The 25,074-nt window shown below is 29.6% G+C and overlaps 1 protein-coding gene across 3 annotated transcripts in view; it reads right to left on the bottom strand.

The window, feature by feature from the left end:
- LOC129975036 (cytokine receptor-like) overlaps positions 1 to 25,074 on the bottom strand; it is a 354,502-nt gene that overhangs the window by 75,526 nt on the left and 253,902 nt on the right. For all 3 annotated transcript variants that reach the window (XM_056087902.1, XM_056087904.1, XM_056087905.1), the window contains one exon: positions 20,154 to 20,222. The gene's annotated coding sequence lies outside the window, so the exon portion shown is untranslated. The remainder of the gene's footprint in view (positions 1 to 20,153; positions 20,223 to 25,074) is intronic.

Genomic DNA, 25,074 nt, shown 5'->3' with positions numbered 1-25,074 from the left:
GTAATCAATAAGTTATAGTTAACACTGAATATTTGTAACCGATGGGAATCAACACACCATTAGCAAAAAGATGTCGAAAAAGCAATCAGCAATGTGAATTACATTCTTAATAGTGCACACATGCCTCCTGTCCAACGCATATATAATATATATCTAATAAGTGACACTTGATGACACTTGGCGTTTTCTGTAGATGTCGGAGGAAAATTAGAACACAACCATAAATATGGGTGCAGTAATTAATCCCTCTCAATGTATTTCAAGCCATTAATCGCTTCTTCACCTTTCTGTGTCGTATATTATTTGCCCGACACAAATAACATGTGTGCACTCGGCTTAATGTATTAATACAAGAATAAGTGACCGCAATGATAGAAGAAAAATAGAAGTCGTTTCCTCCACCCCACGCAAGCAATATCTCGTTGGAAGATAGTATGTGAGAACTCGCCCATCCTGAAATCTGAAGGTAAGTCATACATCTGACTCTCCGACCCGCCCGAAGGCACACGGATAAATAATACTGAATGATCGGACCGCCGCAATAGCAACACTGACGGGAACTGTGGTTGAGTCCTAAAAGCCATAACCGGCCACGGTACAACCCTTCCCGAAGGAAGTGTGTCCCGTCATCGATGGGAGGAGCCAGTCCCCCACCTTTTGTGTACCCTCCAGGGTGGCGAAATCAACAAAAGTCATACAATTAACGTTTAAATTGATTTTTTAAAAATTTTTGTCACCTAATTTAAGTTCATTAAATTACAGGCCACACAATAGATTTTTTGGGTCCAAATATTAAAAAGGCTTTATAATAAAGAATTTCAACATATTATTAAAATTTTTCCGATAAATCCATTCACTAAATTTTCTTTCTATGTATTTCATGCACTATAAGAAATCAGGTGAATCAGTGTATGAAGACAACTGATTATGAGCATCACACAATCATTTGAGACTTTAACCTCATGATGTTCAACTGAACAAATTGAACATTGATAATATTATTGCTCAGAAGTAATATCATAGTAATGTTACACTAAAACATGACTACGAATATACAAATAAATAAATAAAAAAGCAAATATGAACAAATAACACAGATAGCTTACAAGGAAGCAGTGACATGTGTAAGCTAATGTATATATTTACTCTTTCCACAAAATATTATATCAGTAGATAAAGAAAGACAACAGATAATGATAGAAAGTTGTCATAGACAAGTATTTTTGAAAAATTCCCATGCTACGGTCACATAATGCAATTTTTCCTCATACGAAATGCCGCCGAAATCTTAGAAGAATGGAAAATATCACGACCTTTGACTTGCATAAGTGTATATAAGCCAGTTAATATATCCTATTGTTTATACAACGGTATGATGAGACTAAGAAATTATACACTGACAAAACAAACATTTATTGCTGCAATTCATCAGCAAATATTTGTAAAGTTCTTGTATAAATACACAATAGAATAACAAACAAGATATCGATATAAATTTCAAGTGAAGACGATTAACAAACAAGATAAATTTCAAGTGAAGACGGCCTGCATGAAACTTTGTGTGATTATACTTGTTGACACTGATATGCAAAAATGGTGACATATTAGCAGGGATTGGAGTACCACAAGGTATCTGTATATTTCTGCTTATATAAATGAAGTCAAGTATGCATATTCGATGTTCAAGCTAAAAGATATGGCTATGTCATCCACAAAATAAATGACGGTTGCAACAATCGGCAAATGCTAAGTTGCCTTATTCGCATGACCTTGAATTTTGAAATAGTCTGTTACAAATGTAGCGACGGGAGGGGCAAGTGGCAAGGGGGTACAGATGCCTGAGGCTATGGAGACAAGATGTTAGAATATGTATGTCATTTATTAAAGCGACATATGATGAGGAAAGAGGAATTAATCGATGACATGGATGCAAGTGCCTTGCCAAACCAACCATGGCGACAGAAGGGGGGGGGACACCATGCCCAAAGCATTTTTTTACATTCCCTACGCTATTGATTGTCCTAAAATATATAGAAATGGCAACACAAAACCTTTAACATACTGAGATCTAGCATTAGACTACAGTTCTTTAAACTTCGAATATTGACCCTGAATGTGCAAAGAAAAATAGAATGTAAACATTCTTTTTTTTTTTTTTTTTTTGAGATTTCAAATTCTTAAAAACCAGAAATTAAATATAACTAAGAAAATTATTTATATTTAAATCTACTTTTCTTAGTGAATACCTACTACCGAAAAATTAACTACTATCGAATCTCAGGTTTTATTATCTTTGTAGTGTTAGGGAGATTCTGTGAGTGTAGTATTTCACTTTTATGAATGGAGGATTAACGACCGCTTTTATAAATAATCGATTAATTTTTTTTAATGGTGAGTTACTTCCTACGTCATGACATAAACAATCTAAATTAGATACTGAAAAATCGCTTTTCAGCCTCTCATTTCTAAGCAATTCCAGATATTGAAAAAATTTCAACATAAAAAAAGTTGTTCGATATGATAAGCAGCTTACCCGCTTAAATAAAGTTTATTTTTCTATCTTGAATTGTAAGGAATTTACAAAGAAAGGATAATTTTAAACTTTTCACTATTTCTAATTACACTCTAAGTTGGATGGCTCATTTACATATTAAATCACATAAATTACTGAAAGAACGGTGCTTTTAAGTTCTAGAAACCATAATCGATGAAGATTTTCAGAAATTTTACCCAAGTTGTGTAATGAGTACCATTGCAATTGTGGTGAAATCTTATAAGCCAGTTAACAGCTACGCTACCCGAGCAAATGCTTTTGTATCGTGGCCATGTTACTGGGCTGCGAACCACAAGGTCCCAGGTCCTATCCTCGCTCATCACAATTCGCTACACAATAAGTAGCCTTCTTATCAAGAACGTATCCAAAATTTCATACAGATTTGCAGCATAAAAATATTACATAGAAGTTTATTTCTAGCTAGCTTCTCATTAGCAGTTTGATAAATAATTTGCATCACTTGAAATCACTTCATGTCAAAAGGTTAAAAAATGCTTTTCTGTTGTTGTTGTTGTTCTGTTTTATCTTTCTGAGGTTTCGATCAAATCCTTCAGGCAAACATTAAATCACTCGATTAGAAATGAAGAAGCCTTAAAGAAGTTTATTTTCCTTTTTTTGCATTTAGGGAACTATAGGAATGTAAAACAATGAGTTCCTACACATTGCAGAATTGACCACATATCTTCATCTTCAGATAAGCTTTTATGGAAGATCCTGTACCACCGATTAAAATAACGATATTGAGAAATAACTGGTCATTAAACGCAGCATCGAATAATAAAAAAAAAAAAAACATAACAGCAAACACTATAACACAGCAATTCCTGGAAAACTCCCGACTAATAAGTACACCCACAAACAGTTTATTTGATCAGCAAACAAAATTCCACGCACCCCAAGGTTAAGACTCTTCACCAACATGAACCTTAACGGAATCGCATGCGCTCACGATAATAATAAAAAAAAAGCACACGCATATACTCACGCACTACAAAACTTTATAAAGTCATCTTTAGTGAATGGGCAGGCTCGGTACCTGAGCAAACACCGGACTCGTACAAGACAACTTCCTGCTCCCCGTTTTATGCAGTTGTGCAAACATGCATCAGAGGATATGGAACGGCCTGAATGTCATCCACCGCGCCAAGAGATGCGTTTGTTGGCTTTCCCAAAACCTGGCGACCGCTCCAGAGCAGTCCTGTTTGCGGGAAAGGATAAATTGGGACAACACGTTGTCTAATTAGAGAGGGTCTGTCTTCCGCTTCGCGTAAATTGTCGAATTAAAAAGTGACGCAAGGTGGTGATAAAAAGGTCACCGAACCAGAAGGTCCTCGAATACATGCCCCTTCAAATTTGTCTACTGAAAAGACTTGGGGGAAAAACAGTCGCTCGCGAAATGACACGTTGGTGGCCTAATCTTATTGATTTATATCAATTATTTCAGAAGCCATCATCACTCTGTTCATTTTTCCATATATTTTTCTAATTTTCTAAAGGCAAAAGTGTTTAAATAAAGGCACATTAAAAAAAAAAAAACTACTGCGTCATTTTAAAATTAAACCTTACTTGTAAGTAGGGCAGGGCCAATTTTCGATTTATCAAAAAAAAAAAAAAAAATAAATAAATAAATAAAAATAAAAAAAAATTAAAAAATTTAAAAAAAAATCGATATTTTTTGATGCCAGATTTTGAAAAATATCGATTTATCGAAATCATGATCATGAATAATGGTTCACGATGCGATACAATAAATCGATATTCACAATTAATTTATGCCTTCGATTTCGTTTTGGTTACCGGCTAGTGTTTATTTTTATTACTTTTCATTCTAATTGTCCTTCATACATAATTTTTGTTAAGATTTGTATAAAATACTGTCATATTCTAATATATAAAAATACTTACTTAAAGCATGTCATTTTGTAATTTTTGATTTATTATTATGTCTTTTTCCTTTTTTCTTCTTTTTTTTTATGAAGAATGAAAGAAATCGAAGTTTTTTTTTTTGTGAGCAATAAAAAGAGTAAATTAAAATTTATTATATTGGAAAAACGCAATGTTATAAATTGTAACACGCAGACATTGCTTTGTCATTGACACACTTTATTAAAAGGCTTTAATGCAATTATTTTGAAACTATTTTTATTCAAAAGAAGAAGAAAAAAATTTTTTTATTATATAAATTGAAATTTTCTTTTATTTGGAGTCGTTCTGATCAGTCAATATGTTAAGAGATACTATTTATAACTTATAATAGCTATAAATAAATAATGATATCACGATATATCGAAAAATATAGATATGTGTTCGACGATATATCGCGAGGATGATGTTCGGTCATCGCCCAGACCTACTTGTAAGCACAGTAAAATTGATATTTGAAGTAAGATGTTTGTATTCAGATAAAAGATAAATTTGAACATAAAGAAGAGATAAGAATAAAATTCTTCAAATCTTTTAAAAGGTTTACAATAAGCCAAAGTTACCAAATACTTCAGTTACATTTTTAAAAATTTATCAGTATTCATTCAAAAAGAGTTCCGGCAAACTGACTTCCAAAATCTCATTTTTTTCTTCTTTTTTCTTTTTATCTAACCAATTTTTTGGATATCACTAACTTCACTTCCAAAACAAATCATGTTCTCACAAGATTAATAAAAAAATTTCTACCGAGGCTTTATACATATGTATATAAAAAAAATAAAAAAATTCTCCGAAACTCTGAGTGGTTACGATGTAATAATGAATCTAAATGAAATGGCATTCAATTTTAAATAGTTATTCAGCAAATTTCCATTAAGTACTTAGATATCATATATAAGAGGTATATAATTTGATAAAAGAAAACTTTGTAGAAATTATTGTTCGTTGAAAAATAAACACAAACAAGCATGTGCACATTTCAGTTTCTTAATTTACTTCTTTGAAATATAAATATGTATTCTTTTTTAAGTAAGAATAATTTGAAAAGAATTGATTACTTATATTTTTGGAAACCACAAATAACTGCAGTAATTTGTTTTCTTTGCCAAATTTTCAATCATATTTCACAAGCAAAATAAACTACTGCATTATGAATAAATCTAATTAGAATAATTATATTTATTCATAAAGCTATATGTAATAAATTCGCCATTTTCTTTATATGCTTTATGTTTCGTTCATTCTTGCATTTTCTTCAATCATTCAAAACATGCTTTCACCAATTGCGCTTTTCAAAGTGTTTATTTATTATTATTTTTTTTTCAAATTTATTCCTTTTCATTTATGAGTCAATTATCAAATTAATTCTTCAACAAAAACTTTTATAACCAAAATTAGTTTAGTTCAGTTCGTGTTATTATACTTTAAAGAATTTAGTATTAAACTAGGCATTTAAATTAATACGCTGTAAAATTCGGAGCATGAATCGATGAATAAAATAGTTTTATCAATAAAAACGGTCCTATATCATAACTACATACATGAAAATTTTCATATTCTTTTATTATATTACTTGTAACTATTTTAATGCTGAAATAGAACAAACATCCTGCTATGAATAAGTTCAATGAATAATATACATATGCTATGAATAATATACCATGAAATAAGTTCATTAATTTCATTTCAGCTATCTTAATTCTTTAGTAAGGACTGCATTTATAAAATATACATATGGGTAATATTTGAGTTTCTAGGGCATAAGCGAAAGAAAAAAAAATGTTAGAAAACAATAATTACTGATGGGAAAAGGTTTGTTTTGAAATAATAATAATTACTCGCACATAATTAAAAATTTGACAATTCCATAATTATTAAAGCATTAAAGTTATTTGCATCACATTTAACAGTGTCAAAAACGTTCAATAAATTACTTGTTCTTAAAGAAAAAATTTTCAATACTAATTTTACTAAAAAATTTAACATTAGGAAATTACACAATAGAAAATACTATTGCCATTAAGTTTTCAGTTGAATGATTAAAGCAAATACAAAGCAGCATTAAAATCATGAAAAAAAAAACAATATAATAATTTTTTTAAAGCTGTTATAACACGTTGTTAACTTAAAACGATTAAGATTGATTGAATATAATGCGATATGCAATGTTTATATTAAAAGGTTCTAGAATAATTTAAACTTCTGGAATTTTAAAAGATAAATTATGAAAAACAATTACATAATTAATTTTGATTTTTAAAAAAACTGAGCGTGGTTTAAAATTGTGCGTAGCTAGAATAATGCCTATACAAATTATGAATTATTTAAATACTTTCTAGACCAAAATTATTTCATTTGAATGATTATATACATATGGAATTAATTAATTTCGTATAAAATGCACTGATGTAATTAAAAATACTTAGCAAAAATTACATACACTGCGCTCTTAATTGACAGATTTCCTCTATTTTAAATGTAAAAGAATCAGCAATTTCTTCACACTCGGCTACTTTAACTAAACAAACAAATAATTTAAAAATATATTACCTACTACCCAACTTAATTATTACCTATTATCTGTCATTTTATTTAAAGTAAAATGATTTTAAACAGAATTTTTTTTATCAGAAGGCAGACGATTACAAAATATAAATAATTTGAAATAAAAGAAATATTTCAATTTGCAAACGATAATTCTTTTCAAATACAAAATTAAACAAGTTCTATTGTTGGAATTATTACGCTTGTATGTACACACACAAAACAAAAATGTTCTGAAGTATTTTTCTCTTCTTCCGAGATTGTTTGGTTTCGTATTTTCAAGAAGGTGTAAAAATGTGAAAAATCTAACAACATTTTTTCATACATTCCATTTTTTTTTTTTTTTTTTTCGGGACAAGAGTAAGATTATAACAGCATCGCAACTCGCTTGAGAGAAAACTTAATTAAATGAGCAAAAGTTCGCAGCATTCGCGCTTCAAAGAAATTCAAAGAAAAACTTTTTCTTCTTCTGTTTCTCTTCCAGAATTTGTTTAACGAGAAACAAGAAGGCCATCAGAATTATTCCGCCTAAGATTTCTTGTTAAGCAGAACACACACATACACACACACAAAAAAATAATTATAATTCAATACAGAAATCATCTTAAGCGCTTCTAAAAAAGAGGAAACATGATATTCAGGCTAGAATCAAAAATATACTTGGAACTTGGCAATCATATTAACTTTCACAGAAAACAATCCATATAAATAAAAGCGAAATTCAAAAATAATCGACTTGTTGAAATCAAAAATTTCTCAATTGATTTTATTCAAAAATTTTAACACAAATGCTATGAAATATAAAGAGAGTTTAAATCCAAGTTTCATTATAATTAATTAAATACAAAAATTCTTAGTGCAGAAAATATTTTATCTTTAATACTGGTAATACTAAAGATATTCCTGAATTAATTAATTCCATATTTCCAATTTATGAAAATATAATGGACATTTCTAAACCACTTAATTTGCTTGCCTTCGAAAATACTCTTAAATTAAATGACATTTAAATCTTAAAATTATTAATAACTTTTTCAGAAATGAGCATTTGGCAGTTTCTTAAAACTGATTAGAATAAATGATATTCTTATTTCAATTATATATAAAGCTGCAGAAGATAAGAGAATTTTGTAATATTTTATGTTGAAGTATTCTTAAATTAAAGGTTGTATGCATATATGTGTGTGTGCGTGCGTATGCGTTTATCATGTAGGTTATTTATGTTTTTGTACAAAATGCGTTTATTTATGTAAGCGTTATAGTTTTAAATTATGCTAATTTTCAATATATTTTTATTGTGTCACTTCTATTTTAGCTGTCTACAACAAATTTAGTATGCGATTTGATAATCATGGATTGGAATGCATAAATGGACACTCCCTACATCATCTATCTATACAATCAATTACGTCCCTTTTGTATTACAACCGTATTTATTATATTTTTTGACATCTTAGTATATATGTTTGCCATACACAGCACTTAACGTTTTTAAATTTTTATAAAAAAAGAGAAGTTTAGTACACGTTTTAAAATTAATTTTTATAGCTTAGTTGTAAAGAAATAAAATCTTATGCATTGTACAGTATAAAACAAACACTTTTAAAATAAAGAAAACGCCAATGTGAACTTAATTACCTTAAAAATTATTTCAATTATATTATTTATAAATGATTACTTTAATGTTAAGCCAGCAGAGTGGTCTCCGCAAAACTTTCTCGCATACTCCCTAATAAACCTATCATGGCAATGGCGAATTATTAACTTTTGGCGTAAATTATGCATTTTTATTAAATCTATCACGCCATCCTTGGCGGTTTTTTTTTTTTTTTTTTTTTTTTTTTGCCGATTATTTCCTGGCAAGTTGTTAATTGTATCCGAAAATCGGATTTTAATGTTTTTCTCAACCAATTAAAGCAAAGATTTGACAAAAATATGTACTTGTATCATAAAATCCCATTCGAAATTTGAAATATTTAAATCATTGCCTTTTTGTATTATAGCGTTTGCATGTTTCTGAAAGTACAAACAATCAATCCATAGTTGGATTTGGGCTCAAAATTTATAGATGTTAAATATGTGTGCTGAATCTTATCTATCTAGCTCATTTCATTTTACATTTATCGTGTTAACTTATACTTGAACAGCCAGACAGACGAATGTCCTCTGAACAGATTTCGCTCAAAATTTAACAGAAATCTTCAAATTTTGTGTAAAGGCCGCATAACAAATGGCTGTCGTGTAGCTCAAAGCGTTTTTATGTAATCTTTGTCACAGACAGACGGACATTTTTTAGAAATATGTTTTTCGAACTCAAGAGAAGGTGTAAAACATGAAAATTCGTCAAAATCTAGAGTTCGAAAATTTTGATTATTACTATACTTTATCTATTATACTACGTATACAAGAAAGTAAAATCAGCCTTCAAACTGAAATTGTAACAAAACTGTAAAAACGAATGCCTGCTGGCAATAATTCAACGAAATAATTATTCCTCATTAAATTACTGATACCTATTTTTAATTAAACCTGATTGTTTAGAGTTTACTGCATTTTTTTTTCAACTATTCCAACGTTTTTATCTTTTGCAACATTGTCTGCAAAAGATAAAAAATATATATTTTTTAATAAAAATATATCTTTATCTTTTGCAGACGATAAACGTTTTTCTCAAATAGAGATGCCATGCTTGACGAATAAACTGTAAATCTTTCTCCAAATGCAATTAATTCGCAACGTTTGAACGGAATAGAATTTAATTAATGCAATTTCTCTCGTAAATGGAATGAACATCGAGTTAGTTAAAAGGAGCACCGAGCTATCCTCTCTCTAAGCCACTTTCAAGTTAAACGAAGTAATAGGATTTAGAGATTTTATAATTTCGAAGAAAATCATATTAGAAATAATGACAGTCCATGTAAGTGAAATTCTCCTATACGTTTATCCTTTCAAATCACTCAGAAAAACATTTAATAATCGTAACAGGTTAATTTCGAATCAGTCACTTTCTCAAGTCATAGACGTCTTTAATGAACTTCGAGAAAAATAACGTCGATGTTTATTAAAAGAGTAATTACTTTATTGTTAATTAATTTCCTTCTGAAAAGACCCAGAAAAACACGGTGAAACTGAACAATTTTATGTGCAATGTATAAATGTAATGCTAATTCAAATTTATGCCTAATTATATTTTCTTATTTCATTTACTTAATTTTATTTTTACATAAATCCAACAACAATTTCGCACTGTTCCTTTCAAGGTTTTGAATAAAAAATCTTTTTAAAGAATGCTGCGATTCCGAAAAATATCGATTTTTGCTTCTGCGCATGCGCACTAGCTAAGCGGATTCATTCCGAAGTCATAAAAAGGACATGCAGCTGCTTTTCAAAACCATCTATCTATGTAACTCCACCAGAGATTAATCGTTTCTCTGCAACAAAGTTTTTCCAGAAATTTGCAGCATAATTTATGATAAATAAAAATAATTATTACTGTTATTTTTTTGATAAATAAGATCGTAAACAAAATATCTACAAGTGCATTTATTTTAATTTTGCACTTTCATGAATTTTTAATTTTTAGACACAATTAGCAAATGCCTTTACTTGCTTTCTTTACCAATGTTTAAAGTAATTGATGGCATTTATTTCGAAGTTTAATTTTTAATTAAAATTAAGTAAACATAAGAATTTCTTCGTTAAATTTTATTACTTAATTTTATCTGCATTCAGTCAAAAATCAAATTTTTATTTTTTTATTACCGAATAATCAAATTAAATCAGAATTAAGTAAAAATGGACAAGAATTAAAATATGCCAAAAAGCATCAATACACAATATAATATAGTTTATAGACCCAACACTGCTACTGTATACAGTCCGCCATTGGAAAGGGCCAATATTATTTTTCATCAGGATTGAAATAATTTAATAATTTTAATCTATCTCTCTTTTTTAGCAAATAAATGTTCTACTTAATTGATACACAAATATTTGGGATTCTTATTATTATTGCAATTCGTATAAAGACGTACGAAATACTTAAGATTCTAGTACTAAATATACCATGACAAGTCAAAATGACTAGTTGTATATTTTTGATAAAATAATTCTTAAATAATATGATTGCTTTTTCGTTCTTCACTTAATGATCTTTTATATTAAATATATATGTTGTGATCAAAATGATTAATCAATTTATTATTAATAATAATCAATAATTATTAATAATAATACCCAGTCAATGTAATGTCACTTTTACAAGCTGTTATTAATAACATATAACCATTTATCATTAAGCATATACATTGTAAATTCATCTCCTTTTTGCTTATTAAAATAAAAATCGTAGTCTACTTACTGCTAGTTATTTTGACAGATCATTATGGCAGGAGGAAAAATTTATTATCTTATAAAGATACCGAATCATGAAATTATCATGTACATTTTCATTTTACATATGTTTGTCTGACAACGAAAATGATAATTCTAATTCGTGTCTCTAATTCGGAACATGGTACCATGATAATTAATGTTTTAGACTTGGTTCCGTCTGTCCCCTAATCGCCAATACCGATAAAAGAATGCGAAAGCCTTTTAAACGATAACTTTAAAGGAAAGATGATAGTGTAATTGTTAGACTATTACTTTAAGTTACTTTACAGATTATTCCTTGAATAAAATCAATATTTTTTAAATCAATCATGAAAAATAAAATAAGACTTCAAATAACTCAAAATTTTTTATTCTATTATAATTGATATTGATCCAACAATGCAAAATTTAGATAACAATTTGTGTTTAGTTTAGTTATATTTACATCCAGTTTTAAAGCAACGTTAGGGCCATTTTAGGATGGACCTCGTAATTTTGAACCGCGGTCAGATGACGAGGGCAACATCTGAGCTGGCACCCCTCCTCTCCTAAGTTCCACACCACGTCAGTGGGAGGACGTTTGGCCGCGATGGATTTAACTTGCATCAAACCCGCTTTCACGACGGTTCTTCGATGGAATCGGGTCTCAAACCTGAAACCCTCTGTTTCCGAAGCCGAGATCTTACCACCAAGCAGCCGCGGACTCATACATGTGCCAAATTTCGTTGCTATAGACGAAACGGTCTCGTCTGTTGGTCAACAGGCCTGAGATCTTACAGCCAGACCCACGCAGCCCGGACAACAAGTCGAATTTAATGAGCTAACGCAAATAGAAACCATTTGGGTTTCTTGAAGCAAAATTAAATAATTGCTAATCAGTTCCACTTACGTCTTCGTATTCCGAGAGGAATTTAATGTAAAATGACAGAAAATAATCTCGATGCCACTATTAACAGTTCTCTGGGAACGTCTGAATAACCTGAAAAGAGAATCATTTCCGGCAAATCCACTCCACCCCTATCAGGCATAAAGGCGCTAATGATGCTACCGCAAAAGATTCTCCTAATGAGGGCTATTCAGAGGTGAGCAACCACCTTGAATACTTCTTGGAAAGTATCCTTTAATGCGTTTCTTTTCTTTCTTCCTTGCGTAAAACTTAAAGAAAAGATTTTGTGTGTATCTTTCGTTTGAAATAGGAAATGGGAAAGGATCGCACAAACTTGTTGCTTCAAAGCAGTCCTGATATCGTTTCAGTTAATAAAGTTGTTGTTTTTTTCCCCTTTGCCACGGGTGAGGAGAATGTTATGAATTTAATAACAAAACATTTCTCAGAATATAAAGACATTAGAAGCCACGTCGAGTGTGTCATTAGTGTATTTACTAAAGGATGAGACTGAAGTTAATCTCACTTTTCTATTTTAATTAATTCCTAAATAATAAAGATTGGATTTGTTTACTTTATAACGACTCGAAACACGCATTCAAGATTTATTATTGCATTTAAATCCATTATTAAAAAAAAATGGGGGGGATATTTATCATGGGGGGGATATTGAAAAATAAATCTTCCACCGATTTTTTACTTTTTTGTATATGCAAATACAGAAAAAGTATAGTAATTGTCAAAAAAAAAAAAAAAACCGAACTCGACGTTATGACGAATTTTCGCTTTTTAGATACCCCCTGAGTTCGAGAAACACATTTTTTTGAGAATTTTATGTCTGTGACAAAAATAACTAAAAAACGCTTTGAGCTAGACGGTTGAAATTTGGTATATGTTCTTTACACCAAATCTGCAGATTTCTATGAAATTTTATGTAAAAATCTGCTCACAGAAATTTCTGTCTGTCCGGCTCTTCGATTATAAGTTAACTCGATAACTACAAATCATAGAGAGCTAGATAGATAAGATTCGGTACACATATTTAAAATCCATAGGGTAAACACCTATCAAATTTTACGCCAAATCCAAAAACTGGTTGACCGTCTGTCGGTCTGTACTTTCAGAAACATATTAACGCGATAATTCAAAAACGCAGTGACTTAAATATATCAAATTAGCTGAGGGATTTTGTGAGTACCAGTGCAGTTTTGTGTCAAATCCTTGTTTCAATCGGTTGAGAAAAATGTGTCTAAAACAGATATTCGATTTTTGGATACTATTAACGGCATGCCAAGGTTTAATCGCCAAAAATCTCGCCAAGGAGGCCACGATAAATTCAGTAAAAATGCCAAATTCACGCCAATGCCATGCAAGGCGTTCTCTGACAAGTTTATTGGTGAAGAAGTTTTCAGGAGCCATGTCCAATGGCTGATTAATCGCTTTAACATATACGCGAATGTACAGACGGACAGATGGCGAATTCTTTTGATGAATTTGATATGGGCATACATTTTAGATAGTAAAACTTATGTAATAAATTTTATTTATTAGCTACTTACGTTTTGTGGGCTTATGCACATTTGCATCCTATGGACAGACATATAAACGTTTATGGATGCTTTTGTTCAAAATCTGAATGAAATCTGCAAATTTGGTCTAAAGACCACAACGAAGTTTCAACCGTCTAACTCAATTCTTTTATTAAGTAATTATTAATTATGTTAATTAATTAATTATTAATTATGTTAATGAATTAATTCTATTCAATTATTTATTAATTCTGTTAATTATCATAAAGCGATAGAGAGGAATAATGATAAAAATGCGCTTTCCGAACCCAGGGAGGTTTGGAACGTGGAGATTTATCAAAATCTTGTGCTCGTTTTATTACTTATTTATCATTTTTTTTTTCAATAATTACAATACACTCTCTATACTTAGTGTAGAGAAAGTAGAAATCATATTATTTTCCAATACCCTTACGCCAATAAAACAGAATAAAACATAAAAAACATAAAATATCTATTGACAAGATAAATTAATCGTTTTCATTATAATTTTATCATAAGCAATTCCTAGTCGGATATTTTTAATGCAAAATAAAAACGCAATCTTGATATTATGTCGAAAGGTATGCTTGAGAAGGCCACATTGCATGAAAAGAGTGGCAAAGCGAGGGCAAACTATTACTGTGATACTTTTCCGGACCACCCCCCACTTTTAATGTCACATTTGGCTGTAAAAATTGAAACAGTTTCACTAATGTTTTGTTTTCGAGGTATGGGCACAGCGAGAAAAAGGAAAAGATGTGTTTCGTATCAATTCATATCTCAAAACTAATTTCAAATTTCATTCCTTATTTTCCAAGATGAAAAAATGTTTATGTAAATTATGGAATGTCAAATATTATTATTTCGGAAAGGAGGAATAAAACTTAAAAGTATTTTATGTAAAAGTACGATTGCCAGCGTAGTTAACAAATATGCCAAACTCATGCGGATAATTCAGGAAACGGAACGTTGCTAGGCGTAGATTTCAGTACTCTAGCATTAGGCTTTAGCGAGTCCCATAGGGGGGGGGGGGCACCTCGTATTTGAAGATGAGAAGCTTCCGGTATGGTTGTTGGTTCTCGCCACCCTTATGTGTACAGGAAAAGGTGGGGGTCTAGCTCCTCGATGACGGGTCGTGCTTCCTTAAGGAAGGGTTGTACCGCGGCTGGTGATGGCCTTTAGGACTCAACTACAGCTCCCCAGTGTTGCTGTTGCAGCAGTCCGTTCATTCAAGTTCTTCCGTTCCGGATCGAAGTAATCAATTTGTGATTGTGGTATGGTTTAGCGATATTCAAATCTTTTTTTTTTTTTTTTTTTTTTTTTTGTTTAAAATTTAGTATTGTTTTAAAAAGATATTTTTATGAAAGCAAATAGATGCTGCCTTACAAATATGAAAATATTTCTCATTTAAATAATAATAATTTATTAGAAATTATCATCTTAAAATTTCAGAATGCAACAGTCTCTACAGGATGCCATAAACCCTACATCACCTTTCATCGTTACGCCTCTGAGCCAAGGCGTTTCCTCGATTAGCTACAGAGCATATTTACACGTCGCATGCCTCTGATCAACTACGCCCTGTATGGAACCAGCGCAGGATTTACGTATAAGCTACTAGTATAGCTTACAACATGTTCGACCCCCCCCCCTCTTTTTTACACTCCAAAAACTGTCCGATATAAATATATTAGGATTTATAAAAGATTTCATATCTACAATAACTCAGGGTCTAGTCAAATCTAAATTCATCACTGCATAGAACAGAATGCTAACAGATTATATATATATAAAAAAATGATATTTTAAACTCTTAATTTAAGCAAATTAATTTCCAAAACTTTTTCTTGATTTGGAGCATGGTAAAATATTCTCTTATTTCCTGATCTTATTCCACGTATGAAGCTGTGTAAAAATTAATGCGCAATCAGTTCTAAGTATCAAGTGAAAGTGATACTTTCGGTGCCCTTGTCAAAGGTTAATACATGTATTCAGTCGCCACGTGGCCGGAAATCCCATGTTATATAAGACTAGTGATCATTTGTTTCGGCCCTCCTTCTTTACTTCTGCTTTTGTGCCGCACTGCGCCTTCTTGTAAATAAATCATGCCTGTCTCCTAGGAGAGAATAAAACGAAATTTAAAAATTTTAAATGTCTCTTCACTGTTTCAAACCTGCATTCTGCATCAACCAAAATAATCTTATATATATATATATATATATATATATATATATATATATATATATATATATATATATATATATATATATATATATATATATAACTCACTATTTGAATGATGAAAATGCACTGGTGAATTACTTTTATTGGTTTATATATATATTTATGAATAAATCTACAACTGCTTACGTGCCCACAAAGACAAAATACATTGATATCAAGCCAGCTTGCTAATTTGCTTGTCTGTCATAAGTAGACATGAGTGTCTATCATAAATTTTCTGAAGCAAGCAGTCTCGAAAACCCATCGCCAGATGGGCGACAAACCGTCACTGCACCCCACCAAAGCATCCTCCCGTTTTTCAACCCTTTTCTTCCATAGGCCCTGAACAACGAACGCAATTAGACAAGAACTCGGGGCGTTTTTCGTTCAAGTTCTGTGAACTCCCGCTTCCAGGAAAGTGTACACAGATAAAGCTATCGATTTCTGATCGGGCTCCGTTTTCCTCGTGTTTACTTTTAAGAGCGACTCCGAGAGAGGATTCCATTACTTATAACACGACGGAGTTTAATCTAAGAGAGACGGAGAAAGAAATAATAATATATATATTGTTGAGAGACCGATTTTTAAACAATCTAGCAGCACCGACTCGTGGACGACATTATATAACTCATTACATATTACATAACTCAGCTGATTGTGCTGTACATTTAATTCTTAATTTTCTAGTTATAGTTTTTTATATCCAATTATGTCACAGGAAAGAGCAGCAGTCTCTGAAATGAACGCATTTCATCGCTGTTCAACCCTGAAAATTAATTTTAATTGTAAAAATAAAATGTTTTTAAAATTTTATTAAAAACAAGCTTCATAATGAAATATTCTGAATACGAACACATAATTCGAATATTCATGTCTACGCCGTCAATAAAGGAGAGGGGGGGAAAAATCAGAAAGGGTGTAGTATCAATGAAAGTGATTTGAGTTTCATTTCAGCAATGAACAACAAGATACTTTTATAAAATATACAATGTTTTTGAATGAAATAAAAACAGAAAAAAAATATTATAAAGGACAAAATTTTTGGTATGGTTTAACCCTTTAAAGGGCCATTTTTTTCTAGTCATATTATGTTAAAATACTTTTAGGCTTGAAATTAGAATAAGGAAAGGGATTCATTTAATTTATTAGATAACTTTAATTTGATTAATTAATTAGTTTGGTTCATTAATAATTAAGTACAAATCAAGACACATCATTTTGTGTGAGACAAAGAACTGAAGCATCTAAGTTTCTGTCTTTCTAAAAAAATTTGTCAGAACATACACCAAGCTACATAATTTCATACAAAGATTTATAAATTTAGTGGGAAGCATATTTCCCACGGCCCTAGAAAGGATTAAAAGGTAATATTCTGAATTCTAAAATGATTCAAAAATCGTTTCTGTACTGTATGATTTCGGAAGTTATCTCGGAGAAACATCAAAATTTTACTTAATTTTTAAATAGAATTCTACTTAAAATGTCAAAAAAATCCCTCCGAAGTGTACATTCTCGCCCTCCAATGCATATTTGAGCCAAGTTTGGCAGCCCTAGGTCTAATAGTCTGATACCGTAGAGAGAAGAAAAATGTTGAACCCAATACAGAAAGAAACTGAAAGTTTTGTAAAAAATACATACCGGTTTCAAAGTTTTGTTCACAATGTATGATTTCCGTAATTAGTAATTATGCATTTTAAAAATTTAATTATAAATTAATTGATTAATTTAATTTTTGATTTCATATGAGTGGCGCCAACCTGAAATAAATTTGAGAAAAAAAAATCGAATTTGTATTTTTGATGAGTTTTTTTTTAACCCTTTCTAGGGCCGTGGGAAGTATGCTTCCCACCAAATTTATCAATATTTGTATGAAATTATGTAGGTTGGCGTAAGTTATGACACATTTTTTTAGAAAGACAGAAACTTGGATGCTTCAGTTCTTTGTCTCACACAAAATGTTGTGTCTTGATTTGTTACTTCATTATTAATGAACCAAATTAATTAATCAAATTAAATTTATCTAATAAGCTAAATGAATCTCTTTTCTTATTCCAATTTTTCAAGTCAAAAAATATTTTAACATAATATGACTAGAAAAAAATGACCCCTTAAAGGGTTAAACCGAAATTTGGCACATAATTTGTAATCATAAAATCAAATATCAAATTTGATCTATTTATGTCATTGAGTTTTTAAGTTATCGCTTTTACATACTTGTGAAAGCAGACCGACAGAACGGTCAAACCATTATTGGATTTGGCTCAAAATTTGATAGGTGTCAACATTGTATATGTTAAATCTGCATACAGAATTTTATCCATCTAGCTCTCTTCGTATTGTTGTTATCACTTTAACATATATTTCAACAGCTGAACAGATTGATTTTCCCAGAATGCATTTCTCTGATAATTTGACAAAAATCTACAAATTTGGTGTAAAGACCATGTACTAAATTTCATCATCATAACTCAAAGTGTTTTGAGTTAGTTATCTTTGTCAGACAGACAGACATAATGTCATAAATGTTATTTTTCGAATTCGGGGAGATGTGAAATTGAAGATTGCAATACTTTCTCTGTACTTAGCATACGGGAAAATAAAAATATATATATTGTTAATTATTAAAAAATTATTATCTGTTTGTTGATCTCCATTCCAGATACCTTATTATTATTATATTAACTATTTTTAGTATAATTTTTTTTTTATCTTTTATACACCAAGAACATTATATTTATCTTTTTTCCCTTTAAACAAAAAGAAGTCAATAAAAAAAAATTTTCCGAACACAGCATTAACACTAGACTCAACATCAAACCAGAAACAGTGGATGCAAAACTGGTTGATTTTTAGTGATAAACATTTCCACTTATAAAATTCTCCAACCGAGGCAGAAAAATTGGGACAGAAAAGATTGTAAAACTTGTGAGATGTGATATTTTTTTAATGTCAGTAAAACTGATTATGCATAAGCGAAAAAAAAAAAAAAAAAAAAAACACCTCTTTTCGATGAGATCTATTTCTATCTAAATTATGGAACAGCCATTTATAAATAAAATCTTTGAGTTTACATTTCACATCAAATTCAAGAGAATTTGTGCCGTTTGAGTGCGAGTTTTTCGTAACCAAATAAGAAACTTGAAACAAGAAGAAGAAAAAAAAATTATACCAATCTTGAAGCATATCTTGAAAGAAGGAAAAAAAAATACAAAATGACCTCTGCAACGGTTCATGGCCAAATCGCAAAATGGCTATTTCTGCGCGAAGTCTGTCCAACTAGTGAAAAAAAAAAAAAAAAAAAAAATCGTTTATGATATATAGCTGTAATGATAGAATTATTTTTTCCCCTTGCTCTTCCAGTTCCATGTATCTGCCGTTTGGTGAGAAAATGGTTTCGCTTATTATTGTGTGCAGAAGCGATTTGATAAGTTTTTTTTTAATTACATTATTACTTTTATGTAAATTCACGATTTCTTTTATGAAAAACTTATTTTCCATCATATAATTTTGTAAAGATGATATTTTTAATACGTATTTTAGAATAGATTCTTTTTTCCCCCCCGAAAATGTTCAAAATATTTTGCTTATTTATGATACAATAATTTCAAAAAGAGGTTTAAAACTTGTGAGTAAAAGTGCAATATCAATATTTAAACACCTTCTGTCCCATTAAGAATCGCAGAAAGAAAAACAAATTTAAAAATGAAATTTTCGGTTTTCTTTTCGTTCAGAACACTATACAATGTGGTATATATTGAATATTTTTCACATTGTAAGTATACGATAAATATATAAATAATGTAATCAATGAATTTTTTCCTATTTTATTTGTAATCGGGCTTCCATTTTAAATACTTAAAATTTAAAAAAAAAGAAAAGAAAACGGCAATTTATGTATGTAACAACTTGCTCACTTTTTTATAGTGATTTATTCAATGTAATATTATGTGAGAAAAATGTTCCGATTCAGCAATTCAACCAATATCTTCGCAAAAATAATTGAAATTTTTTCAGTCAAACTTTAGCAAAAGGTATAGATTCTAAGGCTTTGTAGCATTTTTTATACACTATATAAAGTAATTAAAAGAAACAGCTTACTTACATTCACAAGCAGCCAAGCAAAGCGATGCGTAAACGTTGTTTCGGCAGAGTCAAAAGTACCTCGTAACACCTATTGAAATAACACAAAACTTGATAAATTATCCATCATTTTACTAATAAGAATGATTTATGAAGCTAAGCAAAATAAAATGTTATACTAATAAAAGAGGGAAAAAAATTACAGAAACACATTTTAATTAATGATTGTATTAATTCTAGTTTATATAAGCTAAAAGATCAATTTTAATGATTTTTCTACATTTTTAATCTTACAGAAACTTACTTTTATTAATGGTTTTATAAATTCATCTTTTATAAACTAAAAGTACACCGTTAATTATTTTCAAAGTCTTCAGTTTATAAGTGGAAATAATAAATAATATGAAATCTTGAATTAAAGTTTTTTTTCAAATTTAACAGAAGGAAGCACCACAAGTATGGACTCCAACTTTAATTAAATCAATCGATTAATTGATAATTAAGTTCTAAAAATATTAAAATAATGTATTGCCAAGAAAAATACATAAAGTTACAAAATTTTAAAACGCCAGCAAACTCTTACAAAATCCCGTCTTTATAAGCATGAAGTAAGTCAACTTATATAAAAGTGTATTGCATAAAGAAGCCGTAGAAGATGAAACCATCGATAATAAGTATACGCAGATATACAATAGATTACATTTTCTAGGGTTTCCTAGTAAAATTCTTAAGAGTTTTCAAAAAGCACTCAGTATTGCATGTTTAGACTTATCAGCCAAAGGTTTTCTAAATAGTTATTTTCATTACACATCTTTCACATTTTTTTAGTAATTATAAATAAAAATTGTAAAGAAAGTCATTGTGACATAAATCATTGCAATAAAAATTAAACATTTAACTGTTTTATTTTCTTTACTATCTAATAAGATGACACCTTCTATTTTGGGGATATTTCCTTATTTTGATTCAAATAGAAATCCATTGAATACTTGACTTATCTATGTATTCGAAATCATTTTAATATTGAATTATAATCGTTATGAATGGTTTATTTAAAATAGGATAAATAGACAACAAATTGGATATTTATCCTTTTTTTTTTTTTTGAGTCGGCTTTCACACTATAGCTTTTGAAATATCTATCGTCTGCTAATGTAGTATTTTCCTTGGACATCACAGTGTTATTGCCTAACAGCTTACATCTATCAAAATTCGATAAATCGATACACGAATGGCAAAACAGATAAGCGGTTAATGTATACCTATTTTAAAATGAATTTTCTGCTATTTGTCACTAACTAATCTCCTGTAACCATTCTTATCTTAACTAATTTTTCATTTGTTCCCCAATTTTGGAAGTAGCATCAAAATCTATTAGATTAGCGTGAGATTTCAAACGAAGCTTGTTCAAAATAATATTCCATGACAAACTTTAAAGTATTTCATTCTTAAAAAAAAAAAAAAAAAAAAAAAAAAAAAAAGATTATGATAAATTGTCAAGATAATCATATATCCATTAACATTCGAAAAAAGAAAGAAAGTAGTGGGGAAAAATTTGACAAATCATATTTCTGAATAGAAAAAAAAATTATTTGCATTGTCTGCGGTACAAAGTACATAAGAATTAATGATTTCGAAAGATACAACGAATAATAAGCAGCTGCGGAAATATCGAATATATTTAAATTCTCCTTGGAGAAAACACATTTATTTTATCAGAATTTATCATGTCTAGAAGTTACTATTAATCATCTCATTCATTTAAAAACATAGTCAGAACATTTAATTAATTATTTTAAATTCTTTATGCATTGAACTAAAGGTCAATTCTGTTTTTTTATTTTTTTATTTATTTCATTTAATTATGGGAAGAAACATTCATTTTTTTTTTTGTAAAATTTTATTTTGTGATCACCATAAATTATTTTTAAGCACTATTATAATTTAAAATAGTTGGCAATGCTTATCATCGATTCTGATGGAATTTCTAAACTTAATTAGGCCTAACTTTTGTGAGCAGTTTTTTGTTTATCCAGAATGGAAAAACTTGTCAGTATGAGAATGTATAGATTCAGAAAATAAAAGTTTCATAAATATTCACTGATTTTTTTTTTTTTTTAAATCACGTGAGAACATGATATTGTTTTCGCTTGAGGTTTTTAGAGCCTCAAAATGTGAAGGCAATAAGTTCGCTATTTATCCTTTTATTATTATTATTATTATTATTTTTGGAGTCGGCTTTTACACTATAGCTTTCGAAATATCTATCGTCTGCTAATGTAGTTTTATTTTGGCGTCGGCTTTCACAGTATAGTTTTTCCATTATCTATCTTCTGCTAATGTAGTATTTTCCTTGGAAATCACAGTGTTATTGCCTAACTCGCGCAGCGTTTTTAAAAATAAACAAACAAGTTAAAATATTGTTTGTTTAATCGATAAAGATTGTTGGTTCAGGTACAATTTCAACTAATTGAAATAAGGTTATTAGAAAATAATGCAGAAAATTGTCACATTTAGCGATTTATCGCCAATTAAAGTTACAACTTGATTTCCAAATTATACATTATCTTAATTCTTACGAATTGCCTTAATTAATTTAAGTCATTAAACAGCTTAAACCGGTTTGAAACAATCACGAGACTATCAGATTACGCATGCGTCGATATTTAGAAAAACGATGGGTTTTTCTTATCTCAAAATCGGTAGACTTCCAAAACTTTGTTTGACAGCTAGAAAAATTGAAAATGAAAGTTTTAAAAAATTATATAAAGAAAAAGAGAGAGAGAGAGAGGGTGGGGGATAGAGACCGATAGAGAAGTCCCGTGATTGTTTCAAACTGGTTTAAACAGGTTAATGATTTAAATAAATTAAGACAAATAGTAACTTAAAAAACAATAATGTTCTCACATGATAACTTGAAATTTGCGATAGTAGATTTCATTTTTTATTTATTCTTCTTATTATTTATTTATTGCGGAAGTATCTGTTTCTTTTTACAGCGATTTTCCATTCCTTATAATTTTTAGAAAAAACCATGTATACATTCTGAAAGCAACTGTAGCAGATATAACCGATCTTGATTTAAAAAGACTGGGAAATGGAATTAAAAATACTTTAGAATTCTCTTTCATCTTAAATATGAATATTTATAAAATAATCAACTAAGCGTTACGTGGACATAAAAGAAAATTCTGATTCCCTAATAATAAATAATAATAAAAATAATAATTCTAAATAATAAAATTTAAAAACAAAACAGTAATTTTCAATATTTAAATTCCCTACTATTTGATATTTCAACATTTAAGGAAAATAATTATTACTTTAACTTTCGAAAATGACAGGAAATAGATCAAAGGGCCAGTTTTAAAAATAGAAGTTCGAATTATTTCTTATAGAAAGGAAAATGTAGCTTTGTTATTTGCCAAGAAAACAAAATGCGATTGTGTAAACAATCTGAAAAGAATAATATTAATAAAAAGAATAATTAATGATCTAAATATCGGGATTTTCAACATGGTCCATTTTATATGATCACAAGGTACAATTTTAAAAAATGATATACTCATGCAATGGAAATACTAATAAGCTATCAATTCTTTTAAAAATATTCTTTTAAGTTTTTTCCTTAACGGTAAAAAAATGCCGACGCCATTTAGTTTACATTATATATGTTTAGCTTTAGAATACTGTTATGTTTTACAGTTTGCTGCATAAGCTAGAAAAGAAACTGGGAGGGGGGGGAATCAACTTATAAGAAAGACCATTTGAAAGACAGAACCAGCATATTATATTGCAACTAGCATCCCCCCCCCCTCCTCAATGATGTAAAAAAAAGTTTACTGAAAAACAAACCTTCTTCTTTCAAAAAAAAAAAAAAAATGTATAAGAAAGAAAATTTGAGAAAAAAATATATTCGCATACCGAATAACAAGCCTTTGGAATTGCACTTTATTTAAAATCATTTTTTTAAATCTATCTTTATCGTAAATAACTTCTATAAAGATTTAATAATCGTTTTCATTTTTGACTCATGAAACATAATTATTCAAATAATTCTTTTAAAATCGTCTATCTCCGAGAAATTCTATAGTAAATGTTACGAAATAAACGTTTGTAAAAATTTTATTGTAGTAATTATTAAATAATTTAATTAATCGTTTTCTTTGAAAAAGCTTTCTACTTTTCACAGAAATTCAATTTACTAAATAAAGTACATCACAATTAAACTGAGTTTTCCATTACACAACAATTGGACGTGCATTTAAGTAATAATAATTACGTTTATTTAAGATTTCGCGTTTCTACCGAATTAATGCAAAATCCATTAGCGACTAAATTTCATTGCGACGTTTTAATGATGTTCTTTAAACAAAGTAATTTTATAAATGTGTAAACACTCTTAGCAAGTCTGCGAATTAACGTCAAACATGTTTATCTATACTTATAATAAAGCTCAATGTGTGTGTGTGTGTGTGTGTGTGTGTGTGTGTGTGTGTGTGTTGGCGCTCTCCAGGCCAGACCGTTTGACATACAGCTACCCAATTTGGTACATGTATACCTTGGAGGTTGGGAATGTGCACCTGGGGTTTCTTTTTTCGAATTTTTAATTAGAATTTTAATTATTAATTAAAAACTAACTTTCCCGCCAAAAAAATCTTCCATTTTCCCCACCGCCAACTTTTCCGCCAAAAAAATCTTCCATTATATCCAGCGCCAAACGAGAAAGGCTTCAGTTTTTTTTTCTCCCAACAGTAATGAGGCTAGGGTTCAAATTTTTCGGCGGATTATTTCAATCGGTTCTGTTTATTTTCTTAATGTTTGATGCATTTAAAATTTAACATTGTTAATGAATCAATCTTTCAGATTCATTCTGAAGTACTTTTGAATTAAAATAAAACAGAATAAAGGAAATTAAAAATTTCTAATCCGCATAGCGTTAC

The sequence above is a fragment of the Argiope bruennichi genome, chromosome 7, assembly GCF_947563725.1.
Source record: "Argiope bruennichi chromosome 7, qqArgBrue1.1, whole genome shotgun sequence".
Classification (NCBI taxonomy): domain Eukaryota; kingdom Metazoa; phylum Arthropoda; class Arachnida; order Araneae; family Araneidae; genus Argiope; species Argiope bruennichi.
Note: the sequence above shows the minus strand (reverse complement) of the source record. Positions and strands in the feature narration are given on the sequence as shown.